This window comes from Hesperophylax consimilis, chromosome 8 (assembly GCF_061612785.1).
Source record: "Hesperophylax consimilis isolate HC1 chromosome 8, BYU_Hcon_1.0, whole genome shotgun sequence".
In the NCBI taxonomy this organism is placed as follows: Eukaryota; Metazoa; Arthropoda; class Insecta; order Trichoptera; family Limnephilidae; genus Hesperophylax; species Hesperophylax consimilis.
The window spans coordinates 21,058,051-21,084,142 of NC_142843.1; positions in this window are offsets into that span (position 1 = coordinate 21,058,051).

Below are 26,092 nucleotides of genomic sequence, written 5' to 3' on the forward strand. Positions count from 1 at the left end.
GTCATTTAATATAATTAGCTCAACAAATTGTATTGCATCAGTGTTTAAAAATATTCTACTGATTTTGCAATACGTCCTTCATTTGAGAAGAAGATAAGCTGTAACAAGTCTTTAGTAACATTCTCGCTCTAGTTGAAAGATCGTCAAATTTTCGGGCGTCGAAATATACAGTAATGATGCTAATGGACCTGAAAATGGCTGGCTGCAAATGAAGTGTATTTAAAATTCTTCTACAGAAATATTAATTAATTCCTCTACAGAATTTACCCGTAAAAATGTTTTATAGTCGTGACGGTTAGCTTGAGCCAGGCCCTAAACCAAATGGCAACGGATCATTAATTAATTTTGGCATTAAATAATAATGCACATTACCTTCGTTATTTTACACAAACTTTTTATTTATTTAATAATATTATTAAGTTCAGCAAGTATTTTTTGGTTTTTGTTATTGTTACAGCTGTTTCGGCTTTCAAGGCCATTTTCAAATTGTCATAATATTATTAAATTTGATTTAGATACATTAAATTAAAAAAAAATAATAAATGGAGTTCTACGAATTAAACACAAAAAGAATTAATAGTTTTGTTTCATTTTATGAATTTTCTGTATCGATTCACACAACAGAGTTGGTATTCTAATCGGACAATAATTAATAAAGAAACTTAAAATAGCACACATTATGAGCAATGGTTAGATGTATCATTTATTCTAATGTATACATAATATTAAAAAAATAATTAATGGCAAAAGAACTTGAAAATATTGCGTTCTGATAATGCGAATTTTCCAATTATCATAGGAATAACTCGAAATTTGAAAATTTCATACAAATAACGCAAATTTTCATGTATGTCATGCGATTTTATGTATTTTTAAAATAAGAAAGTAATATTATACATTCTCAATATTTCATTGTCTATTGGTTTTCATAAACTTGAATAGACATGGAATGCAACGTACTCTCTCATTTACTAATGTAATGTATGTTAACATTACTAATGTTATTTTTCTTTCTATGGACCTTGTTTTCTAAGAACCTTGGAACGGACTGTAACAGCGGTCCGCCATTTATTGGCTGCAAAATATTTAAAAAATTAACACAACGTCATCTTTGTTGCAAAATACCACATTGCGAAAAAACAACACAGCTTTTCCCAAAAAATCTACCAAGTAAAATAACGCGAATTTCACCAACAAATAACGCGAATTTTTTATGTCCCTTGCAAACAATGTTAAATTACAATAAAATTTCAAACGACAAAAAGTTTATTTTCATACGAATTTCATATATTTTCTACATTAAATTAACATTTTTTGTCATCTTTCATATTAGTCTGTAATTATTGTTATACGAATGGTGGTCAGGCAATCGCTGACATCTTTGCTTTTTCGAAAATTATTTCGATCCCCGCACAAGGCGAAAAAAAAACTAAAATTTTTCATTTCAAAATAAAATTTCATTTACCGACCAGAAATACGAGAGAAAATGCTACCTTTTTGAAGTGAAACTTCTTTAGGCGCGTAATGGATTTTCGGGGACGGAGTAAAACCGAGTCAGAATCGACACGAAAATGCGGGTACCCCCACCACCGCTCACCGTTCACTGTCCCTCTCTCACCATATGCGCTTGTTGAGGTGGGGGAGCCGCTCACGAACGTTCTCTCTCTTCTCTTCTTTCCTCTCTCTCAGACACCAGCGAACTGCGCCACGCCAAGCATCAGCTGCTTGGTTAGTATACTGCGTCGTGAGTGTAATACGAGTGAAATACGTAATTGATTGTGGTTCATACGGTTAATTTGAAAATAGAGAGAGAGGAATAAATTAAATTTGAAAATAGAGAGAGAGGAATACTAGAAGTTTCACTTCTGTCTTGCGTAGGCTTGACACACCCACTTTTTTTGTGACAATTTTAAAACAAACTATTGGGCTCAACACCTATAAATCGATTGCATTATTTTGGTAATAGATATTTAAGAATGTTATAGACATATTTCGAAATATTCGTATTAGTGATGAAACGAAAATTTTCAAGTATACGAGTAGTTTTCCTTTAATTTTTACATTTCATTTTATAATTCGGTATTATAAATTATTTTTTATTTTGCAACCACGTAAATGGGTAATTTACACAGGCATTTTAGTTGCTACTACTTTGCATATTTAATTAGCTAATCTTCGAAAGGCAATTAATTTCAATCCGATTTGATATAGATTAACTTCGTTATTTTTATTATTTACAAAAAAATGTATCATATAATATTTCATATCTTACGAGTAGGTACATCTGAATAATTATTGTATTACTATGTCAATTTGGGAGGCGGGTACGGGTACCGCCGCCCCTGGAACCATTTATTGGATAACCAACACCCCTGCCTTAGGTCACCTAAAGTGGGTCGCTACACTTGGTGAGGTTTGTTTGTCTTGGCGGTGGATGCGTTTGCCCACCTACTGCGTGGCGGATCAGATCGGGAGAGACTGGTTAAGGAAGACCTTTTGACCTGTCCATCCGGACTCCCATCGCCTTGCACAACAGTGGGAGGGATGGATTCATACGTCCGTCACTCCTGAACATATTGACCCCAGATTCCAACCCACCCCTCATACCCTTTCCTTCCCAGAACTTTCTCTGTATAAGTGTGTTGTTCACTTGGCCTGCTCTGATTGAGATTTGTGAGCTGGGGTAGCTGATGTTAGCATACAATAGGCGAGACATCGCTGTTAGTGTCCAAATTTTGTATTTTTCAAAAGGATTTTGTTAATTATGAGGGCGTTTCTCCCCTTTGGTTCCCTTATTTATCTGGCGCTGATTGCTGCTCACACCTTTGAAGATACAAAAATAATACAATAATAAATACTTTGTATTACATTGTAGAGTGTAGAGGTTGCAAAACTTGACTTGGCATAAACTGCACTTAACAGAAGGCTGAAGCTTGCCTCTCTATTTTTTTATCCACGCGCCAAGCTGCGGCCATCGTCTGGATCTGGCGACCCTGTATGTATGCGAGTGTTGTGTGATCTAAAATCTCTCGAAAATTTTGCAACAAAAGAATGTCTTGCTTCTCCCAATAGCTGATGAGAGTGATGAGCTCTGCCACAGTCGGTTGGCAACAGGGCCGGGTCTAGGGCTTTGCTGATTTGGCCACTTATTTGAAATATTATTCTTCTTTCTAATACACTTTAGGATAAGGTTTGAAACTATTGCCTGGATAAGCAAAAAGTTGAAAAAGTTGACTATGAAAATAAATATAAACAAAATAATAAGTTAGCTTTGAAGTACTCCATCATAAGAGCAACGATAAATAGAAGGCCACTCAAATATAGCTAAGAGGAAGATATTGTTTTACTGTATGTAGGTATCTAAGAAACTGCGTACATTTACTGTACACATGAATAGTAACAGTGCAGTACAATAATGTGATTTTTCAAGCAAAATTAAACCAGAAAACTAGAACCGACCTTCACGGTTGAGTGGTCACGAATCCGGAGGTCACGGGTTCAATTCCCGGTGTGCGCAAGTAATTTTTATTTGATTATTTTTTATGTTATTTCACAATTTATTACTTTAAAATGATATGTATAATATTTTCAGCAGTTCCAGAGAAGTAGATATTTTCAGTGCCGCCCTGGTGAAGCCGTAGTCTCAATGGCTCCAGATGGTTGGGAGCAGTTGGGACTCATATAAAAAGAAGTAAAATAAATTATTTGCCTGTTTCCTGAAACCTTCAAAGTTTATGTTGAAGATAATATCAAGAGATGTGTTATTTTGAAGCACCACACGCCGTGTAATGCTGCGCGAGGCAACACATCTGTTCTGCCATTTGGTATGCAAAGCAAATCGTGACAGGCAGTAGTTGTTTGGTACAAACAACTTAAAGCATTCCAGGAGGCATGCACTATCTATCAAATTGTTCATCATTTTATAAGCTTTTACTGCATTGTAAGGGTCCCACTCCTTCTCAATTGGAGACTGTATCCTCGAGATATATGAGATATTTTTGTTGCTACATTTCTATGTTTTTATTTTGGTGTGGGGCCCATGGCATAATCATAATGAAACACAGCAGAGGAACACGCCGCACACGATGGCTTTAAAATCAACGCGTTTGGCAAAAAACTGGTAAAGTTGCGCAGCGTTATTTCGGGGCTAATTGCAGGGTAAAGATTGCCCTGAAAATAGTAAATCTCCGATTGGAGACATGGCACCAGAGGAAAATATATCTTTTGGTTTTTTATTGCTAGTTTTAGACAGCTGTATTTAATATGTGCTTACACACATTTTTACCATTTAATATGGGGATTGCACTAAGGCAGCCGAGTACTAACCGCAGTTACTTGTTGCTCGCCCCGGCTCTGCTGTATATGTACCTGATTAGACTGGTCACTCAGTACATCTAAGTATCTTCTCTTGTGAATGCAATGATATGGAATGCATTAGATGAGCTCATCACCATGTTCAAAGCTACATAAAACATCGGTTGATATTAACCAAATTTTACTAAAGTTGTAATATTACATCATTTGACATTCCCCAAGTTTCAGTCAAGTTGAAAAATATATCTTAAAATTTTTAGATAAGTTGAAAAACCACATCACTTGAGATTCGCCAAATTTTAGAGAAGTTGAAAAACCACATCATTTGACATTCGTCAAGTTTCAGAAAAGTTGAAAATCATTTTATTTGATATTCCGGATGTTTCGGGCAAGTTGAAAAACTGCATCGTTTAACATCCCTCAACTTTTTAGAGACATTGAAAAAACACATCATTTGACATTCACAAAGTTTCAATTAAGTTGAAAAACTACATCGTTTGACATTCCCCAAGTTGAAAAACTACGTTAGCGTTTCCCAGTTTTCTGGGTCATGCAGGAAATATCGCTTGTGTTACATCAGAGACATTAATAGGGGACAATGTCATATTATGCTCTGTATTGCCAGGGCCGTATCTAACACTTTCTAAATCCACGGAAGACGGTATTCGGCAGTAGGTAAAACTACCTCTTCGTCTGTCAGCAAGTAATGTTTATTACACAACATTATGCAACCAGCAACAGATTTAGAGAGTACGCGTGGCTGGGTCTCCTAATTAACCCTGCAGACCAAAGTTGAGGAACTGTACCTACTTTATTTTGTTCTTATCTTGTTCTTGATGCAGTTGCAAAGAGTTGCTCTCTCTTTACATGAACATAACGAGATGCTAGATATTGATTTGTTTTTTAATGGACCTTCATTTCCCGGAAGCTTATCTTTCATATGATCTGACTCTAATTTTGTGAGTGCTTTTAAAGAAAATTGTTTTCTAATTACAAGTGCTAAACATAAATAGGTTAGGATTTCGACAATCTGAATTTTCTAAAACTTCCCCAGCGGAACTAATCTCTATTTTGAGAGTGCTGTGAGCGATAGAGAAAATTGGGGAGAGGAAGAGAGGTTGAATACGTTAAATGTTCCAGTAAAATCTCAGCTTACCGCTCTGCCACTATGTCGCTTGGTTATATGTAATTAAAATTGCTTTTATCCAGATATCTTCACGAATAAAAGGAATGTAACCTCGACGCGAATTCATCTTCGCGTAAGTTATATTTGGTCACTTTCGAGAGGCCAAAAACCGGCGTTGATTTCAAGCATTTAAATCAAAGATTTAGATCATATTGGATATTCCCAGTTACACTATTTTTCATTGATATACAGAAGTTATTTACAGTACAGTAATTAGTACAGGTACACAAAAACACCTTTTTATGAAGATACAGCTTTATCGGTTATTTATATTATTTCGTACGTTTATAATTTGTTTGTAATAATGTGTTTTAATTACAAGTCTGTATAAATTACATTACATATTTATATAACAAATAATATTTATTTATTTATTTATTATTTTATTTACGCCCTTATGGGCTTTTACATGAAAATATACATTTACATTGATTACAATAATTGAACATAAGAAGATAAATGGAGTTAATTGTAAGAAAGCAACACATATAATAAAATTTTGTGCAAATTAGCAAAACACTAATAAGATGGATTCAATATAAAATATACCCAAGCATGAAATAGTAAGTAAAAGAAAGTTCAACATAAAAAGTAAGTAAGTGGGTGTGTTTAAACCCAGTATTAATTGTGTGTTTAACAAATCGATAAACCAATATAAATTAGAGTGTAACTTACTCGTGAGGTAAAGAACATTATAACAGAGATTTAAAAAAAAAAAAAAATAACAAAATAAGAGTTGCACCTGTAAAAAGCAAAAACTAATAGAATTTAGCAATATCGACATGAATAAGAAATAATAAGATCTGAGATGGAACATAGTGTTATGTATAAAAAGTAGTTAGTAGGTATATGCATACAATTATAAGTGTATAGTAGAGCAAATAAAAAACAAACAAATATGGATATAATTTACTTGAAAGGTTTCGAATGGGAGAAGATGTAATAAAATTATTAAAGCTATAAAAGTTAATTATTAGCCGATAGAATCGAAATAAGTTGCCTTTTAAAGCTCACAAAATTGTCAAAACCAAATATATCTATAAGTTCACAGTATTTATTCGCAAGGTTGTGAATTCTAGGAATTGGTGAAAAAATAGAATAATTAGTGTTGAGGTTCTTGTTAAATTTAAAAGTATCTTTACTGCGAGTTTGCCTAGCAGGAACATTAATGCAAATAAGTTCCAACAAATTAGGGCTGTCAATTAAAGATTTAATAATTTTGAATAAAAATAGCAAATCAATTAACACTCTTCTATCAGATAATTTAAGAAGTTTAGTTTCAGCAAGCAAGTTATTGTAATTTATAAATTCGATTGGAATTTTCATTTTAAAATTAATGTACCGAAGGAATTTATTTTGTACCTTTTCTAATGATTGAGAATGGACCTTGTAGTACGGTGACCATACGGTGGAATTGTATTCTAATTTGCTTCGTACTAACGAGCAATACAGATGTTTTAATGTTGACATACTTTTAAAATTTGCTCCCATTCTCAAAATAAAACCTAGTATTCTCATCGCATCGCTTGTTATTTCATCGATGTGTTCGTTAAACTGTAGACTCTCGTGGAATATAACACCAAGATCACGAATCTGTGATACACGAAGAAGATTAGCACCATTCATAAAATAGGAAAAATTAAGTGGATTTTTGCCTTTGTAAAAACTGATAATCTGGCATTTACCTAAATTTAGTTGCAAATCATTGACAGAACACCACGCACATAGTTTATTAAGGTTCAACTGCAAAATTGCGCGATCGTCATCGTCTTTGATTATTCTGTATATCTTCAGATCGTCGGCAAATAATAGGACTTTAACATTAGTAAAAATATTAACAATATCATTGATAAACAAACAAAATAAAATTGGGCCCAAGTGAGATCCCTGTGGTACTCCGCTCGAGGCAGCAAATGTATAAGAAGTGAACGAATCTATCTTGACTGCTAAGTACCTTCCTAATAGATAACTCTTAAACCATTCCAACATACTCCCTCTTATTTATGTAAGCATACATAGAATAAAAGTGCTTATTTGTAATAATATTGAATAATTTTAATAATATATTGCCGTGGTTCAAAGGTTTTATGATATACAAATGGCCACCGTGGTCGAGGAGCGACGCTCAAGACTAGCAACTTGATTTGAATAATTTGTGTTACTTTACAAGTTATTAATTAAAAATAATATATAGTGTATTTACACCTACCTCTTTCCCGTTTCCTTCCCCTCCCAACTACCTTTAGCCTCAAATTTTTCATGCCGTGTGAATTAGGGTCACTGGCTCTATATGATTGGGAGCATTTGGGACTTTTGTGCGGTATTTAGATTTAAAAAAAAAAACAATTAAAAACTGTGGTGTTTGTTTTAAACCGTCAATTTGAAGTAGTTATGTTGAACCTGTTTCTAAATTCTGATAAAGTTATGTATAGTTAAGTTTTGTAATATAATATAATCAATTAATAATTAAGTTATATACAATAAATAATGTATATTTCTTAATATTCTCACGTAAAAGGCCCGAAAAATGGCGTTGATAAATAAATGTGATGTTATGTTTTAATGAAAATATGGTTTAACCTACTTATACTACAAATGAAACAACTCGGTTTTGGTATGATTGTGGGTACTCGCATGGTGGTGGATCCGCAACGTAGGTCATATTTATTAAACTCTTATATATTTTGAGAGTCACAGGTCAATCAGTGTAAATCATCATTATCGAAATAAAATATTATTCAAGGCTATTCAGAACCATCAGGTCATAAAATCTTTATTTGACGGCTTACATTTTTTGAAACAGCAATATTTTAGTGCCCGCCCATTTGTAAATAAGCGAATATAAAAATATTAGTTTTTTTAAGTCAAGGTAATTTAAGTACCTATAGGTAGGTACCTACATTTAAAGTTTACTTTAGTTTGTACAATTACTTTTTATTTATATTCGTGAAGCACCCTTGTTATGGTAGACTAAAATTATTGTTTTTATACTTTAGGTCAGATTTCATTTTAGACGTTTATTTTTAGCAGACGTACATAATTTAGAATTTTCTGAGAGTGTCGTAAAAAAATCTTGTTTTTCTCTTATAAGGTATCCTAATATTCCTAATAAGTAATACATAGTATACAACTCGTTAATTAATAATATATTTATATAGAAGTTTGGGTACAAGTGATATAAGCTATATTAAAAAACATGAAAAATGGTTGTGTACCCCATTTTCATAAAAAAAAAAATAATTTTGAATTTGAGGCCAAATAACCAACCAAACATAAATAAATCGATTTTTCATGATAGTAAAAAAGTCCTACCTACTATGTAAATATGATGGAATATAAAGAATTTTATAAAAAACATTTTGGGGGGCAAAAATTTATATAAAAAATTACTAATGACCGATTAACGTTGGAACATAAATAATAAAACATCGTAAAAAAACCACATTTTTTATTATATTTTTCTTATTTTTTTTCATTCCATTAACACAGTATGTTGGGCAAGATTATTTTTTTAGTAATTACTGTTAAAAGTTGCCTCTTAAATTACAAAAAAAAATTAATGAACCAAATAAATAAATAATAAAAACACAAATTAATAGAATAGCTCACATCCGTAATAGATATTTGCATATATTTAGATTTATTTTTTAATTTTTTTGTTGGGTATTTTGCTCTCATATCCAAAATTAAGTTTTGCTTGAAAAGATCGTAGAACCGTTTCTCTTAAAACTGTTAAAAAATCCTCGTCCCAGGATTTATTTTCACCAAGATAACTTATGGACCAAAAACGACTTCTGACGTTTTCGGTAGGCGTCGTACAAACTTAATTGAAAAATTTGTTACTATTTGACAATTCGTTCTAAGTTTGAAAAGGACGTCATCTATAATAATATAGTTGATGCAAGCTGAAAGCGTCACAAATTATACTTACTTACTATAATTACAAACTCACAGAAACTGCAATACTCCATATGATTACAGGTTCAGCAGCAAGAAAACAGAATGAGCTCATTGCCGCAGTGCGGAATCTGAACCTACGAACTGCGGGTCAAACGGCAATTCTTCACCCGCTCTCCCATCGTGCCAATACATTGCAACATTGCATACATACAAAGTAATCGCACTTTTCAATTCCATACAAAATTTCATAAGTAGTATCCACATTCACAGCCTTGCTGGTCAACCAATCCCCATAATGTAGCGATACCCGTTTTAATTATTGCAATGAAAGTTGCTACCACTTATGGTTTATTCGACATGCTATTAAAAAGGATGAGTTTGACCATTATTTGCATACTTCATATCTATCATATCTAGGATCGCATAACATAACTATGCGTGTTTTGATAAAGGCTTCTCTGTACCAACATATCGTGTTTCCGCTGGGATATGCAGAGAAGAAATCTATTATAATTAAAAATGTTAATTCTCTACTCACCATTCGATGTACCCACAATAGAAAAGTTATAAAAAATATTCGATAAAACATTTTTTTAAGGTGAATCAATTAAACAACTTACGAATCGATATATCGGAATAATATTGAAGTCCCAAAATTTATACCGAACACATTCAAAGTTCTTGTGTTGTCAAGTATGAAGTGAATACGAATCTCACTCAGGCATTTGCGTCTCTGTGCGTGTGTTTGGGTGAACGGTGGTTCTATAGGGTAGTTTGATTTCACAAAAGGTTCTAAACAAGGGTGCGTAATGTCACCGTGGTTATTCAATCTATACATGGATAATTGTATGCAAGAATTTAAAAAGGTGGGATTGGGCGCAAATTTGAGTAATCTGAAAGAATGTTGCCTGCTGTATGCTGGTGATGAGGTGCTGATTGTTAACAGTATGAAAGATCTACAGTCTCTCATGTCTAGGATGAACAAAGTACAAGCTGTTCCTCGCTACACGTTGCTATGGCTCAGGCTGTCTGTGCAGATAGATAAACAATAGTGCATTTTGCTTTTAAAATAACTTTTGGAGATTTAAGATTTAATAATCGAAAATTAACATTTTAAGTATACATAATATTGAAAGTTTTAACAGAAATAATAGACACACTTCTACAATGTCAACTTTTTAAACTTCGAATTTTCATTGACAGTAACGAAATACAACATTAAAACTAAGCCTTACACACTGCACACTGCAGTGCACCTCAAGGTAGTCATAATTTCACTTGACGCTGATGTAGTCAGCCGCACTATAGGGGTTAAAATTCTATTTAACATCTAAATACCAAAAAATAATTTAAAACCATGAGTAATGTGCTTGGGTCTACCGATCCCAGAAATAGGTACTAAAAAAATAAATCAATGGTTTAGTTGGTTTCAGCAGTATTATATATTTCCGTTAGGTACTAACATTGATGTGATATTTATAGTTTTTTTAACTCCAATTTACCTCCAACGCTCCCAACGCTCTAACTAGAACTATTGCTTATCACTATCACGTTGTAATAGCGGACACGTTTCGACGAGATATTAGTAAGTAATAGCGCCTCTAATCGTATAGCGCTATGGGTACTTACTGATTTCCATCAAGAGTCCCAATTGTTCCCAGTGGTCTTGGAGACAGTGGGACTATGGCATCCCCAATTAAGTTTATTGTGAGACTAAAGAGAGTGGGGAGGGGAAGAAGATAGAGAAGAGAATGGTTGGGATACTTGGCTATTCAGATATAGTAACCAAACACGGCTAAACCCATTTAAAGCATGACCATCGCTTTAATTCTGAGTGGTTATCTTTCGTTGGGGTGATACTGAATGTATCTTTCAATACTTAAAATTAATTTTAAAAAATTACGTGGTTATGTATAGGTACCTATTTATCTTAATATAAAATTATATAAAGTAACGTTGCAGGTGTTGGAGTATACCGAGCTACCATAATTATCGAACAAACAAGGTTAAGGCTACATTTTTTTCTGCAACAAAATAAGTACTTAGTAATTTCTCTTTCACGAAAACATTGCCACATTTCGTATAATAATGCAATTAAATTATAATAACAACACGTTTGCTACTATAATAATAATGTTGCGATAAAAGTAGTCTTATTGATTACCTATAACAGTTTTAAATAATATCTAATTATTATTCAGAGTTATACAGTCTGTCTACAAATGTAAGAATATGAGAAGAAAAAAATCTTGCTACTTGATTTTAGAACATAAAATATTATATACTCGTGATATCATAAATGCAGGATTCGTGAAGCTGAAAAAAAACATTTTAAGTCAATTTTAGAGAAGATTATAAATTAACATTTTAAACACACTTGAAACATTACGATAACTGTAAAAAAAATAAACAAAAGAAATGCGCTTTTCAAATATTCAATTATGTATTGATCATATAAATTGAATACTTTTGGCACCTACTTTATCTCTTGTATGAATTGTTCCCACAAACAGATAATTTTGTTTGATTGACATTTAAATTCAAAGCAAATCCAAGTTCCAAAGTTCATTGAACCGGAGTTAGAGACAGAAACACAACCGAAATTACTATTTTTAATTATATTCGAATAAGAGTTACTCTTCCAAATGTAATAGATTTACTGGTCGGGAAAAATAATAATTCAATACTTATCTTTAGTCGTTTTTTTTTAAATTTTTAAATGCTTAAAGAGTTTGCTTCTTCCACGTAGTTATTTTAATTAATCATCGAATAAATGGCTTATTTTTTTAGTATTTCAAAAATCCAAAAAAAAAAAATTCTATGCAATTATCTCGCTAAAAAAACAACTAGGTAGTTAGAATATTAAATTTCCTTAGAATATGATGTGGATATAAATTAATTAATATAAGCAATACGATTTAAATATCTTTTCAGGAATGACTTCTTGTACTTCTTTCCATTCAACGGTCTTGGTGTTCCCATTTAAACCATTTTTGTGTCTACTATTTGTTGACAGGCTGTAGGACTGTAGGTACACGCCATATCAAGTGTGTTATGCAGTATGTATAACAGTATACGGGGACAAACCATTATTCGGTGCAGTCATAAATAATAACAGCGTAAAAGTGAAAATAGGCGCCTCCGGAAGCGTAGCACGACGCTAGGTCTAAGACTGGGATACGTAACCTTTTGCTGGCGAGCCACTAATTTTTACAATTTTTTTTTATGCCGTGCAAAAACAATTTTTACAGTGAATACATTTTTTGTATTATGGCGGGTATTCATGATTTAGATATTATTTTATCAAATGATCTCGTCGTCAATTCTCTCTATTTTTACAAAATTGAAGACTTTTATACCTCTTTGTGTGCCAGAAGTGCCTATCAACAGCGAAAAATTTGTATCAATATGTAATATTGTAAAAATACTTACTTAATTTCAAAAATATTTTCGTGTTTCTTTAAAATATTTTTTTACAACATGAGAGAGAAAAAAAACATTTCTCTGAATATTAGTAGCTAGTCTAATATTAATATATTGGTAGACAATACAATATTTTCATAAATATATTTTAACAATAAAAAAACATTATCTGATAAGACGGCATAATTTTCTAAAATATCATTATTATCGAGAAAATAATCGCCTCGGCACATGACGGTGGAATGAGGTTGCGGATGCTCGGTGTTCTAAATTTTAAATAACTTATTTCACTTTTCTAGTATTATATGAATAATTTTCTTAACCCATCATGCTAATTTACCTATTTGGTTAAAATTCGGTCAAAAAGTTACTACCCGTAGAGTCGATTTGTTCTCTGTTCTAAAAGAAATCGTTGTGACTCCCTTACCTTCATAGTTAGAAATATAAACTAGACGGCGTTAGAAAGAGAAAACACCGAGCTTTATGTCTAAAATATATAATTTAACCACCACCAAATAAAGTATTCACTTCTATGGTTTTATGAAACCAAAGGTTCCGACCGCAATTTGAGAAAAAAATATGAAATTTTGTGAATACACTTTCCAAAAAATTTCGTTTTTTGTAATTTTTTTATTGGAAATTTGTTTGATACATACAGGTACATATATAGTTATACAAAACATAAGGCAGTAACACAGACATATGAATATTAATAGACTAGAACTTAAAGGTGAGGGGTAAAATCAACGGTTGGGGAACGCAGAGGGGAAAGCTGACTGTGATTCGTCAATAAATCAATCTGACAGTATATAGGCATCTCGCATTATAATATCACCATTTAGTTCTTAATAGTAAAATCTTCTTTTGAATGAATAGACATTTTTACATGGGAGCGCAAATTACTCGCCACGTTATGAAATTCGCCAAATTCGGCAAAGTAAATTTCTTCTATTTTCAGAGTCGAATATTTTGTTTACGTATTTAGTTAAGACACTTTTATAAATGTTTCATAATTTACTTCCCTGTAAACAACGATGAGCACACTTGAGAATCGCTACATTCGACTAATGTTGGAGGGTTGTCACAACCGCTCTGTTCCTATTAATAATAAAATAATTAAATCTTTAAGAAAATATATAACATTTCACTTTTAAGAAGATAATAGAAAAGTAAAACAACTAAAAAAACAAATAAAATTATATACACACAGCTTTTACCAGCGATTCCTAAGAGTATTTGGAGTAAAAATTTGGACATCATTTTGCCGTCCGATGACACTTTTTCAATTAAAAACAAAAAACACGATTTTCTATCACACATCGCCACTCGGTATAACCTAGCGCATTACGTGCAGAGATGTGCTTTATTTCAAATAAATCCATTTCAAATGGAAATGCAAAATGGGTATTTTCCATTTTGCATTTTAATTGCTTTTCTAAAAACCATTTTGCATTTTAAATGCTTTTCTCAATGCATTTTCCATTTTTAATGCTTTTTTGCAACATTCTTCCTACTATCTCCACTCATCTTTTTTTCATAAGCCCCAAATATCAGTCGGTCCTCAACATCGCTATGAGAGATAATTTACATTTGTCAAGTTGCTCCAAGTTGCTCCCTGGTATGAGCCCTGGCAATTGAGTGATACCATTACAAAAAATACTGATTCAAATGCTGAAAATGGGGCAATGACGCTGTATTATTAAATGTTAGATTTATATGTTTTTACTTTGGCAACATTTGTCCCGCGCAAATTTTTTGTGGTTTCATAATCTGTAGTCGTAGTGTTTTTGGATTTACCATCATGTAATATGTTTGTTCTACATTGATTTCCATTATTAAATGACAAAATTGTTCTATAATTATTTTAATTGTTTGACCTGAGAAACCATTTTGCATTTTCAATGCATTTTGAAAATAGGTATTTTGCATTTTGCATTTGAAATGCTTTTCTAAAAACCATTTTGCATTTTGCATTTTCAAATGGAAAAGTTTTGACCCATTTCCATTTTGCATTTCAAATGGTTTTGGGTACCCATTTTGCACATCTCTGATTACGTGATATGCACTCCTTCTCGTTCCAGCAGTACCGTACATACGAAAAAAGCGCATACCTAACGCATGGTTCGTTATGACGTGTGATAGTATGATCCAAAGATAATATATGATCGGTGGCGACGTGCAATAGAAAAATATAATATTTTTAATTTTAATAGATAAAAAATATCATCGTACAGCAAAATGACACATACATTTTTCATTCCAAACATGCTCACTGTATCTACATTTTACTTCCAAACATACCAATTTTTCATAATTGATAACCAACAATTTATCCTATATTAAGTGTTGTTTATGAGTTGTGTAAAATTCAAAACTCGTTTTGTAATAACGCCATTAAAGTGGAATAAATTTAAAAATGATTGGTTTATTATCCTTTATTAATACGACGGAGTTCCAGCAAGATATAACAGATTAAAAAATAGACGTTCCAAATGATACGATTATGTATTTTATCAAAGCGCAAAAGGCGAAGGCACATCCCTGATTCTTATACAAACGGCTTAGTGTTTTGCGTCCAGATTTATCTCGATGTGATAGTATATGTTTCTACAACTGATCCATACTATACAATGTGAATAAGCTTAAAATAAAGTAAAATAATGCTTACATATGGAATGTAATACGACAATTGGGTTTATTCTCTTTTTCACATCTATTTTTACAAGTTTTCATAGCACAAGCCACCATTTTGCCGTGTTATTTCGTAAAATGAACCGATGATGCCTCGACCAGAGCTCGACGCTAGTTCGCACAAGAATGATGACGTCACATTTTCTAGATTCACGGGAGGCCATATGCGAGCCCAACCGGCTCCAATGGAACCGGTATGGGGAGTGGGGAATAATACGCTTTTATCACTTAGGGCAGGTCTACTAATATGCATATGTCTATGGGCAGTAACAAAAAATCCCACAAAGGCGAAGCCTGTGCGTATGTATTTTGTTACATTCTCTTTTCTTTTGTATAACCTCTAAATTTCAATGATAAGTGTTACTGTGTCCATTGATTTTTTTCCAGTACTCAAATAAAGACAAAAAATCTAACGAGATAACGAAAAGCATCATGTCCAAAATTTTAAAATTTACGTAATTATAAGACATAGCCTCATGATAGCAAACGTATCTTATTTAAAATATTAACTAGAAATAATTTATTCACTGAGAGTGTTGAGAGATTTATTCATGGTTCGGTTATAAGCAAAACTTTTTATTATTTGCCAAAGATATTAATTTCAGATAAAATAGTCGACCCCTGATCTGACGATAATAACAATATAATTATCTCTTCTCGACAAAGAATTCTATTCAAGACTGGTATGGTTATTGTCTTGTTTATTGTTTTTCGTTTCACTCGGTGGACGTGTGAGTAGTCACTAGGTTATTCCATGGTAGGATTCTAGCTATGGAGAAATAATAGTAATTTATTTACGTACGATTACACATGTAATTACCAATTTGTAAGAGATTTAACTATTTTATATTGTGGGTGTTTCATTAACACAAGTCACAAATTTCAAGATCAGACGTAATAATAGCGGTGAATAGACGAGTACATTTATTAGGTTTTTTAAAAACTTGAAAACTGCAATAGACCCAGATATACGGTGCCTAGTACTTAACTATTTCAGATCTGGTCACCAAACTCGCTAAAGTCATTTCAAGCAACATGTCTCGATTCTGAATGTTCTTTCATTGAAGTATTCTTTCATCAGGGCAATACTGAGAGTATGTAAGTCTCTGTCTGGGATACTATTGAATTATTAAATAATTTGTGCGGGGCCATGTTGTTATTTATTCATACGAAATACAAAAAAATATATTTTTAAATAGTCCCAGAGAACAATGTAGATTTACAAAATAAGTTTTGAGTTGATTTGAGATTGCTGTTAAAGAGAGGCAAAAAGTTAAACTATTATTATTCAGTAGATATTTATCTAAAAAAATACTGCACATTTACAACCATTGCAAATCATTATTGTGGAACCACTTAGAACTAGGCACATTGTTAAAACCCAAACTAAAAATAAACGGAATCATCAAATTATAATAATTATCAATAAATTATAATAATTATTCCTCTACGTTGTTTATCTTTGGTTGGGGTTTTTTTGTATGACATTGGATCAAGTACAATAGGCTTGCAGGAACCTTTGTGACAAACTTGAAAAAGCAAGGCTGGTCCATTCATTGGCGAGATGTCAACGCAAGGTTCACGCCATTACAGAGTAAAACGACTGCCATTAAATTTTATGTTCAAATATGAAACAACCGAAGATGCACGAATTTCTAGGTCATTTTCAAAATTTTGCATAATCAGGAAGTATGGAAAAATCTGAAACTGAGATTGCTAATGTTGGCTTAAATTACTTCATGAAGATGATTTTCTAACACTATAGTTAAAATACTATATTAGATCACACATCTTTTTAATTTTAACTATCCCGCAGCCAAGTGGGGGAGTAGATAGTACCCAAAATTACTATCCTCCTTATATTCGCTAAAATACTTGACATAAGATGTTATTATTTTACGTATTCCTGCACAAATACATAAGTTACCACTAATAATTGACTGAATAATTGGTATTTCTATAGTTTAAAAGCCCATAAGAAAAATTAATGGGGTCGTCGGAAGCCCCACTTGGAAACAGACGTTTTGTTTGGCATCTTGGCCTATCAAGAGTTAACGGATAAGAGATTTTCAATACTAAAATTGAACAAAGATACCATAGTTTTTTATCGTAGTTACCTCAGCGATGAAAAAGCAAAAGAAATACTAATATTAGCAACTTTTTAGGACTCTTTGAAACACTTCACATTAAAAGGAATAGGCATTGTTTTAACCATAGAAAAAAACAAGGATGAGCCATGAACCATTATTAGTATGAAACCGTGTCCAAAAGTACAAAAGTGTCACCAACGTTTTTCACCACACAGACCGTGTTAATTTCTAAAAGCATTGCACCGAATGCACCACTTGTATTGGCTTCACCGTGCAATATTTCTAATATCTATGGTTTTCACCCAAATCTTTACTTTTATTTCAGATTTCGACAAGGTTTAATATGAGGCGTATAGAAACAAAGACAGCAATCTCCACTTCTTTTCATTTTGAGTAAAATGCAATAAATGTTTTTTTTTGTATTTTTCCAATACCGTAACTATAAAGTATAGTTTTTGTTAGTAAATGTTTCCTTTAGTAACACTCTGTGTACATTTTATTGCGATTAATTGGTAGATTATTGAGTTATTTTCAATTAATAGATGGATATTGCTGCTTTTGTTCTGGAAGGTTGGACACTGCCGGTTTTATTCCAAACACATTTGGATTTTGCTACTTTTGTTACAAACTGAAAAGGCCATTTTTTTTAGGTTACAGTAAAACACGGAAATCAGTAATAAGTATCATTTTACATATTTATTCGGAAAGACATATTTTACAACACAAGACAATTTACATATTGGAAAGACAATTTTACAGAATGTATGCAGCGGTAATGCAATGCGATAGATTCCATATTTTGAAAAAATTAGGCAAAGTAACAACGGTACAAAAAATAAGAACAGAACAGAAAAAAAAATCTAATATGTAACTCTTAAAATAATTAATTACACAAAACAAACAAAATAGTGACGAATAAAAGACACAGTATCCTGACATAAAAATATTATTATTTTCTAAAATTTCTGAAATATTTTCTAGTGAATTTAATTTTAAATTAAAAAAATACAAAAGTACCTTATCAAGTAAATTTTAATTAAGTATAAAATAATATTGAAAAATGGTCATAATAAAGAACAAAAGTTGTTGAGTGAGCAGGAATTGTTTTGCCGAATATCTGAAAAAAAAATGTATATTAAATTGGTTAGTACCAAATAATAAAAGTAAGATAAATATTTCAGTATCCTCTTTATCACAATATTACACTTTATCTTAATATTTCACGGGTACTTAAAACATATGTATGGGCATTTCACCAAACGGACAAAAGTTTGATGTTTACAATAACATTATATGCATTACTAACCTCTGTTTTTTGGCAACATTGATCTTCGACATTTCTGGTTTTTTCGCACGCTTCCTTGCCATTTCTGGTGTAACTTCACATGGAAAACATTTCATCTTTGATTTCAATAAAGTTTACAGTAATATAAATCACTTTTTCACCACAAAAACATTAAAAAACCGAGCTTGTGTATCACACCAGCTGTTCACACTTTGTATGGGGTGGCCATTTTGAATATCATATTTCTGGGTCTCTGATTGGCTCAAACAAAAACTGCTGTTTTTGTTCCGTAACCAAAAGGAGATTGCCATGTTTGTTGTGGAACTAAATATTAAAATTAAAAAATGTATGGGAAATTGTCGTTTATGCTCCGAAACCTTTGCAGCAGTCGATAGTATTTTTGATTCTCTATCCATCGCCATATCTAACTCATTTTACACCAATGGTGGAGATTGCTGTCTTTGTTTCAACACGCCTCATATGTAGGTACACCAACTTAATTAGTACTCTTATAGTATATTTATTGTAAAAGAAAATATTATATTACAATTCCACACTAATTTAGTGAAGGTACCCTTAGAGAACCCTGCGAAATTTCCAATTATTATGGTGTTTTAACCCAGATTCTTTTCCTTAGTTTCTTAGAACCGACAGATGATTACTAAGATTTGTATTTTTTTACCGTAAATATTTCTTAGGAAGAAATTACTTATGTCCATCAAGAATCAGCTATTTCGACAAAGCGAAAGTTTTTTTTTATCCTTAATATTTTATTAGCCAATATATTTGGAATCACTCATTACATAGTAGGTACCGTAATTGATTAAACGGAAAATGAGAGACGCACCGCTGCTGTGATTGCCAATTAGTTTCCTGTAGTTACGTACTGAACCCTTTCAGCGAACGAATTGATTGAATATATAAATATTTAATCAATAATTATAAATTATGTTACATAAAATATCTCTGGAAAGTTCGTGACATATGTTATAAGAAAGTCAGAACGCGTGTTCTTACAAATAATAATATTTTCGCATCTCGTCCATTATATTTATTCGGACAAGGCCACCTGCTTGAACACGTGTTCAGATATATTCTGAATGACTAAAATTTTATTAGTAAATGGTCATGCAGTCACATTTTTAAAAGTATCGTGATAAACAAGACATTTTAAGATAGATATTTTTGATAAAGAAAATTTAAACAAGGGAGATAAACAATGAACCATTATTATTAAGAAATCGTGCGTATATTGTATCTAAGAACATCGACTCCTCGCATTTATTTCTGCCTATCTAAACGCATATCTTCCATTGGCTCCGCCGGCCGCTTTGATAGTCCACGCAGTTTGGTTATACCTTGGCGATACGGCACGTTTCCATGCAACATTTCCCTTTGATTCTATTATACCTATACGGATGCGACATGTTACTATCGTACGTTCTTTGGCTAAATAATATACTGCTGGATTTGGTTTTATTGACACGGGGAGCAAATAAAACCACACAAATTTAGCTATGTACCTACTCATTTGTAGTTAAAATTAATCTAAATAATAAATGTGAGAGGATGGGACACTCCACGACTCTATTCCCTCTAGCACAAGCACATCGATAAAGGTTTTATTGATAAATCAGTAACTTGTCGTTCCTGAGCACGACGGCGATAAAATCTTTATGGGTGACCTGGATATCTAACGCGATAAGGTTTTTATCGATAATGTCGGTTACTTTTCATCGTTCCCTTATTATTATACAAAAAGACCGTTTGAAAATGTACCACGTTTTTACATAACAAATTTCATTATGTATCTGCCGACAAACTACAAAAGTAGTTTGGCGGCTTATAAAGATACGAAAAGAAAAATTAAGGTGACGAATACGTAGTTTATAAGATAAGGGGAGGTTGGTATTATAACGCAGCCATCAGTAAATACCTTTGGTACCCAAACGAGCAGGTGTTCAATGTCTGATGAACTCTGTATCGTGCATTGTCTATAATTTGTATTTAATCAGATAGGAATGTAATTATCTGCTCCTCTGACTTTCAAGTGGGAAGATCATATTGAGAGGTAGTTAAGACGTCACTCATCATTGACAGATGAAAGTGGCCATTGTGGAAGCTCAGCTTTGTGTGTCAAGTTTAAATAATTGGTTACTAGTAAATAATGGTAAGTAATTTATCCCGAACGTCATCTTAGATGAACGTGGAAAGTTTTTCTTAATACCTAACTAAATTTTAAGAATAATATAATATACAGGGAGTATCAGCACGCACACACTAAATCTGAGTGTAGAAATCGGAGCAAAAAATCATTCCTAATTCAACAACCCTTGAGCAGTGGGCGGCAATCTTTTAGCTGGAGACTTACGAATCCGTTCAATTATTTCATCATCATATTTTATATAAATTCTTCAGCATTCATCTTCGAGAAACCAAATACATCTTCCGATCATAGATTTTTTCTGGATAAAATAAAATAAAATAAATAAAATCTGGGGACAACATTCCACATGGCTATTCTAAAACTTAACAGACCAGTTAGACAAGAAAACTTAAAAACTCCGACAGTAAATTCAAGCTTTGGACAAAGACACTACCAATACCATGCTATAAAAGCTTTCAACAGTCTTAAGATTGAAATTAAAATTGAGGAAAATAAAAATAAATTCACACACAAAATTACAAAATGGATTAAAGAACAAAAAAGACAATATATTACCAAAATGTCATAGCATAAAATAAAAATAAAACCTACACGTAACGCACTAAACCAATATAAACACAAATCACTCACAAACACACAAGATTATAATATATTAAATGTATTATTTTATCTTATATTGTAGATTGTATTTAGATTATATTTTCATATTATAAAATGAAGGCATCAGCACGGGCAAGCCACCCAGTGAGGCCAACATTACTGGAAAACTTTGAAATGTAAAAAAATATTGTACCAAATAAAAATAATAAAAAACTATCAAGATGAATATTTGTGGAAATCAAGCGTAGAAGATTTGCTGTGGACAAGCAGTTCTTCAACCACGCTTCAAACCGTATCACACACTTTCCATAACTTAACCATCGCCTTGACCTTGACAAAATACTTAAAACATTAGCTTATGGGTATTTTCCATATTAATTTTAATTAAAACTAGCTGTACCTTCCCAAGCATTGCTGTGGCTCAGTCTGTCTCTGCAGATAGAGACATACTTTGTTGTGATACTTTACACAACAAAAAAGCATGTTCGTCCAACAGATAGGGTTGTTTAAAAAAAACGTGTTTTTACCTGTCACAGGTGACATCTATATAATACAGGTATATAAAAACATACGCGTATTCGAATGTAATGCAGTGCCAAAATTTCCACGTTTAAGATTTTGAACAAACGAACATTTACACTGATCTCACGGTAAGAACTACATAATAATGTGTAAGAAAGAACTGTTGAAAATAAGATATACGATGTTTGTTTTAACCAAATGAAAAATTTAACAACTATCACACATCTCCCTCACATGCATTAAAGAAATGAAACACAGTTGCCGTTGCCGTTGCCGTAACTAACTAAACTTTCAAATAACTAGACTTAACTAAACTTAACTAGACTTTCAAATTCTTAGGTAGTATTTAATTTAAAGATGGACAAAATTATACATCTATTTTCATTACTTTTTAATGATAAACTATTTTGTACAAGACAAAGTTTTTTATGCATAGCACAAAGAATAACAAATTATTATAAGCAAAAATTATTAGCCTGAAACAACCATACAAATTTTAAAAATCTTCCGAGAAAAAATACATGTCGCCGACGGGAATTTCAAACCTTCAAACTTCGTATCCAGGGACTAGAGTCAACCGCGCTTACAACTGCGCCAAATCCCTAGTGGGTGGGACCGACTTTATTTGCTATATTAACTGTAACTGTGTACGTGATTAACACCAAAAATGATTAAAAGCATTTTCATCCTCAACGAGTCTATCTGCAGAGTTTTAGCTCCATCGGGAAATGGGTTAATTTCCTCTTCCAAGATTTCCACTTCCCGAAGACAAAGGTGTAATTCAAATAAATATATTTAAAAATGTCACATTATGTATGTTGTTTTAATATAAATATGATATTATCGGTGTTAAATTAAATTTATAAATGAAAGAGTTGCTTATCAAATAAATATTCGATATATCTGTAACTACTTTAAAATGTTCTATGGATGAGCCTGACAGCCTTGCCTCCGTGTTTTTTCGACCTACTTAAAGTACCAGGTAATAATCGCTTTCCCATCACAGCCTAGTTGTTAGCAGCTGTTATAGAAGGATGTACGTGACAAGATTCTACAGTTTGGACGTTCTGTTATGTTATTATTTATTATACAACCGGTAATGACATATAATTCCGGATATAGATAAATAATATAAGCGATGTATGAATTAGTTGGATTCATACGACACAATGCTGTAATATGAAAGCTTAAGTTATCATGTATCCGCCTACATAAATTTGATAATAAATTAAACATCTTCTTTTGTTGATTTTTTAAAAATAGAATTAAAATGCTGATATGTCAGGGGCGTGCCGTAACTTAGCAGAAAAGTTATTTTAATATTTGAATTCATTAATTTAGGGAATTTATCCCTGGGAAATAGAATATGTCGATACAAAAGTTCCAAACAAACATATTAAAAGTAACAAAATATGTTAGTAATTTCAATAAGCGAGGCTATTTATGATGAAATACATTTTTAACAAAAAAAAATATTTACATGGATAGGTTATTAGATATGGGTACTTTTGGGTCAGTTTTTGCCATATTCTCATAAAATAGTCCAAAAATCTAACCTAACCTAACCTACTTAATCTAGTTTTCCTTTTTTTGATTACTTTTCATGACTTTCACTTTGTTCTGATTCGCCACTCTTCTGATTTGTCCGGTTACCGGTTTAGTGGTGGAAACTGAATAATATTTTCTATTAAATTAAAATTGCTAATTATTCATATTTTTTTTATTTCCAGGAGACAGGAAGGTACATAATATTTACGTCGGTATACAAATTTTATAGATTCTCCAAAAAGTCCTCCACTCCTGCTCTACGAGAATATTGTTTTTTCGGTTAGATTCCAGAATAATAAAAATAATCCGTAAAAAGTTATGACACGCCCTGGTATCTACCAATTATGCATTCCATATTATTTAATTAACGTTTAACGTCCACATTATGCACCTGAATTTACATAACAATGTCATTGTTGCGCAAATTATCTGAATTTAAATTACATAAAAATTCCGCAAGATTTGCTAACAAATCAAACGAGAAATTCATTCAAAGACAATAATTAAATTACACCACATTCACTTTTTACATAATTCTACGTGCAACGTTTCAACTTCAAACTATAACCATGATGAGAAATTAGTGAAATGTCACTGAGGAAGTAACAGTCACTTTTCAGCAGAATCTACTTAAATATGTAAAATCGGCAGTTTAAATTTTATTGGATAGGGTTCTAACATCACTTAACATTGTTCTGAGGTATGACGTGTCAAAATTTGCAAATATGATTTCTCATAATCTATGGACCAATATCTGATTTTGAGGTTGAATCTTATGTAAAGTACTATCTTTAACATATTTGAAGGGAAAAGATTTAAATAGGACTTTCACTTACCATTTTAGAACTACCTAAACGTGCAGATAGAACCATATGAAAAGAGCTAACTTTTTCTGACTACATTTTCTTATTTTGGAACTATTTTTCTATGGAAAATAAATGTAAGCTTTAAAAACTTGATGTTAGAATTTCGTCTTACACGTGTCCACGGAAAAAAAATACAACGCAGTTGGCTCTGAAAGTTATTTTGGTCATAGAAAATTCATTTGGTTTTGGATTCTGTGACGTCTAAATCACGTTAACATCTCCTCCGGCATCTAGCTCAGAATCATAGTTAAATATATTGCTGTTCTTATACTTACCAATTCGTATGTTCTGCCTTCTCACCAATTCGTGTCGCTTGGGTGGGGACTAGGGAGGTGAATTTAATTAAGAACATCTAATAATTATAAGTCTTGATTTTAATAGGGTTTTTCAAGGGTTAATACTAAATTTAAATTATACTTAGATCTACTTACATCTATAACTTAACTAGTTGTCATATGGTTCGGATTACTTCTTCACTATTCGCATTGTCATTGTTCACTGTAGCTACATTGTTGTCACTGAGTTCATTTTGTTCGATGGCCTTAGTAAGGCCGAAGTCCTAGGTGGCAGCTTCTGCAGTTCTGCAGCTCAGGCCCTCCCGGCCGCGTCTGGTCATCGCACTTTCTTCGCCTCCCGCCCAACATTACGTCGCCGGGCGGAGGATAACACTTTTCTTCGCCTCCCGGCTGCGTCTGATCACCGCACTTTCTTCGCCTCACGCCCAGCATTACGTGGCTGAGTGGAAGATAACATATCTTGAAAATCACTTTCTCTAACTCGACTGTAACTTCTTCATCCACCGCCCAGCATCACACCGCTGGGCGGGGACGCGTACTTCACCACCACTCCTGGCTCGGTCTCCTCTCTCTCCCGCCTCGATCTTGACTGTCTTTCTTTCTTGAGCTCGTAGGACCTGTCGCCCTACCCCGCACTTCTCACTTATTTCTTTTCAACCCCCGTCTGTCAACACTTTCTTTGTCTTTGGGCGCACACTGCGGGACATACTTAGTTTAACGTTCAAATTTATTTGTGACGAAATTTGATTCGTCACAACACCCCCTTCGTTACAAAAGAAAATTATGGTTTCCTACAAACATAATTTTCTATTTCCATTTTCCCATATGACAACCTTCTTTACTCTTAACATGGTAAATCTTAAATTATAAACAATTCAATATTCTAAATTTAACATTTCTTATCATTACTTATCCTCATCATTTTTTTCTCTTTTTCATCATATCTCATTTTCAACGACAATCCTTTTCGCTACACGCTCTTTCAAACCCACAACAAAACTCAAGTCAAAACATTTAGCCTATCAACATAAAATAACATGAAAACAATAAAAGTGACAATAAAACACATTAAAATCAACGATGAATACTAACACCTCGACTAACATAACACTTCTTATTTTAACCAAGCGATCCAATCCTCTCCAGACACTTGAGGATATAAACCCTTTCAATTTTTGTTTACAAATTTCTTCCCAGGCATGTG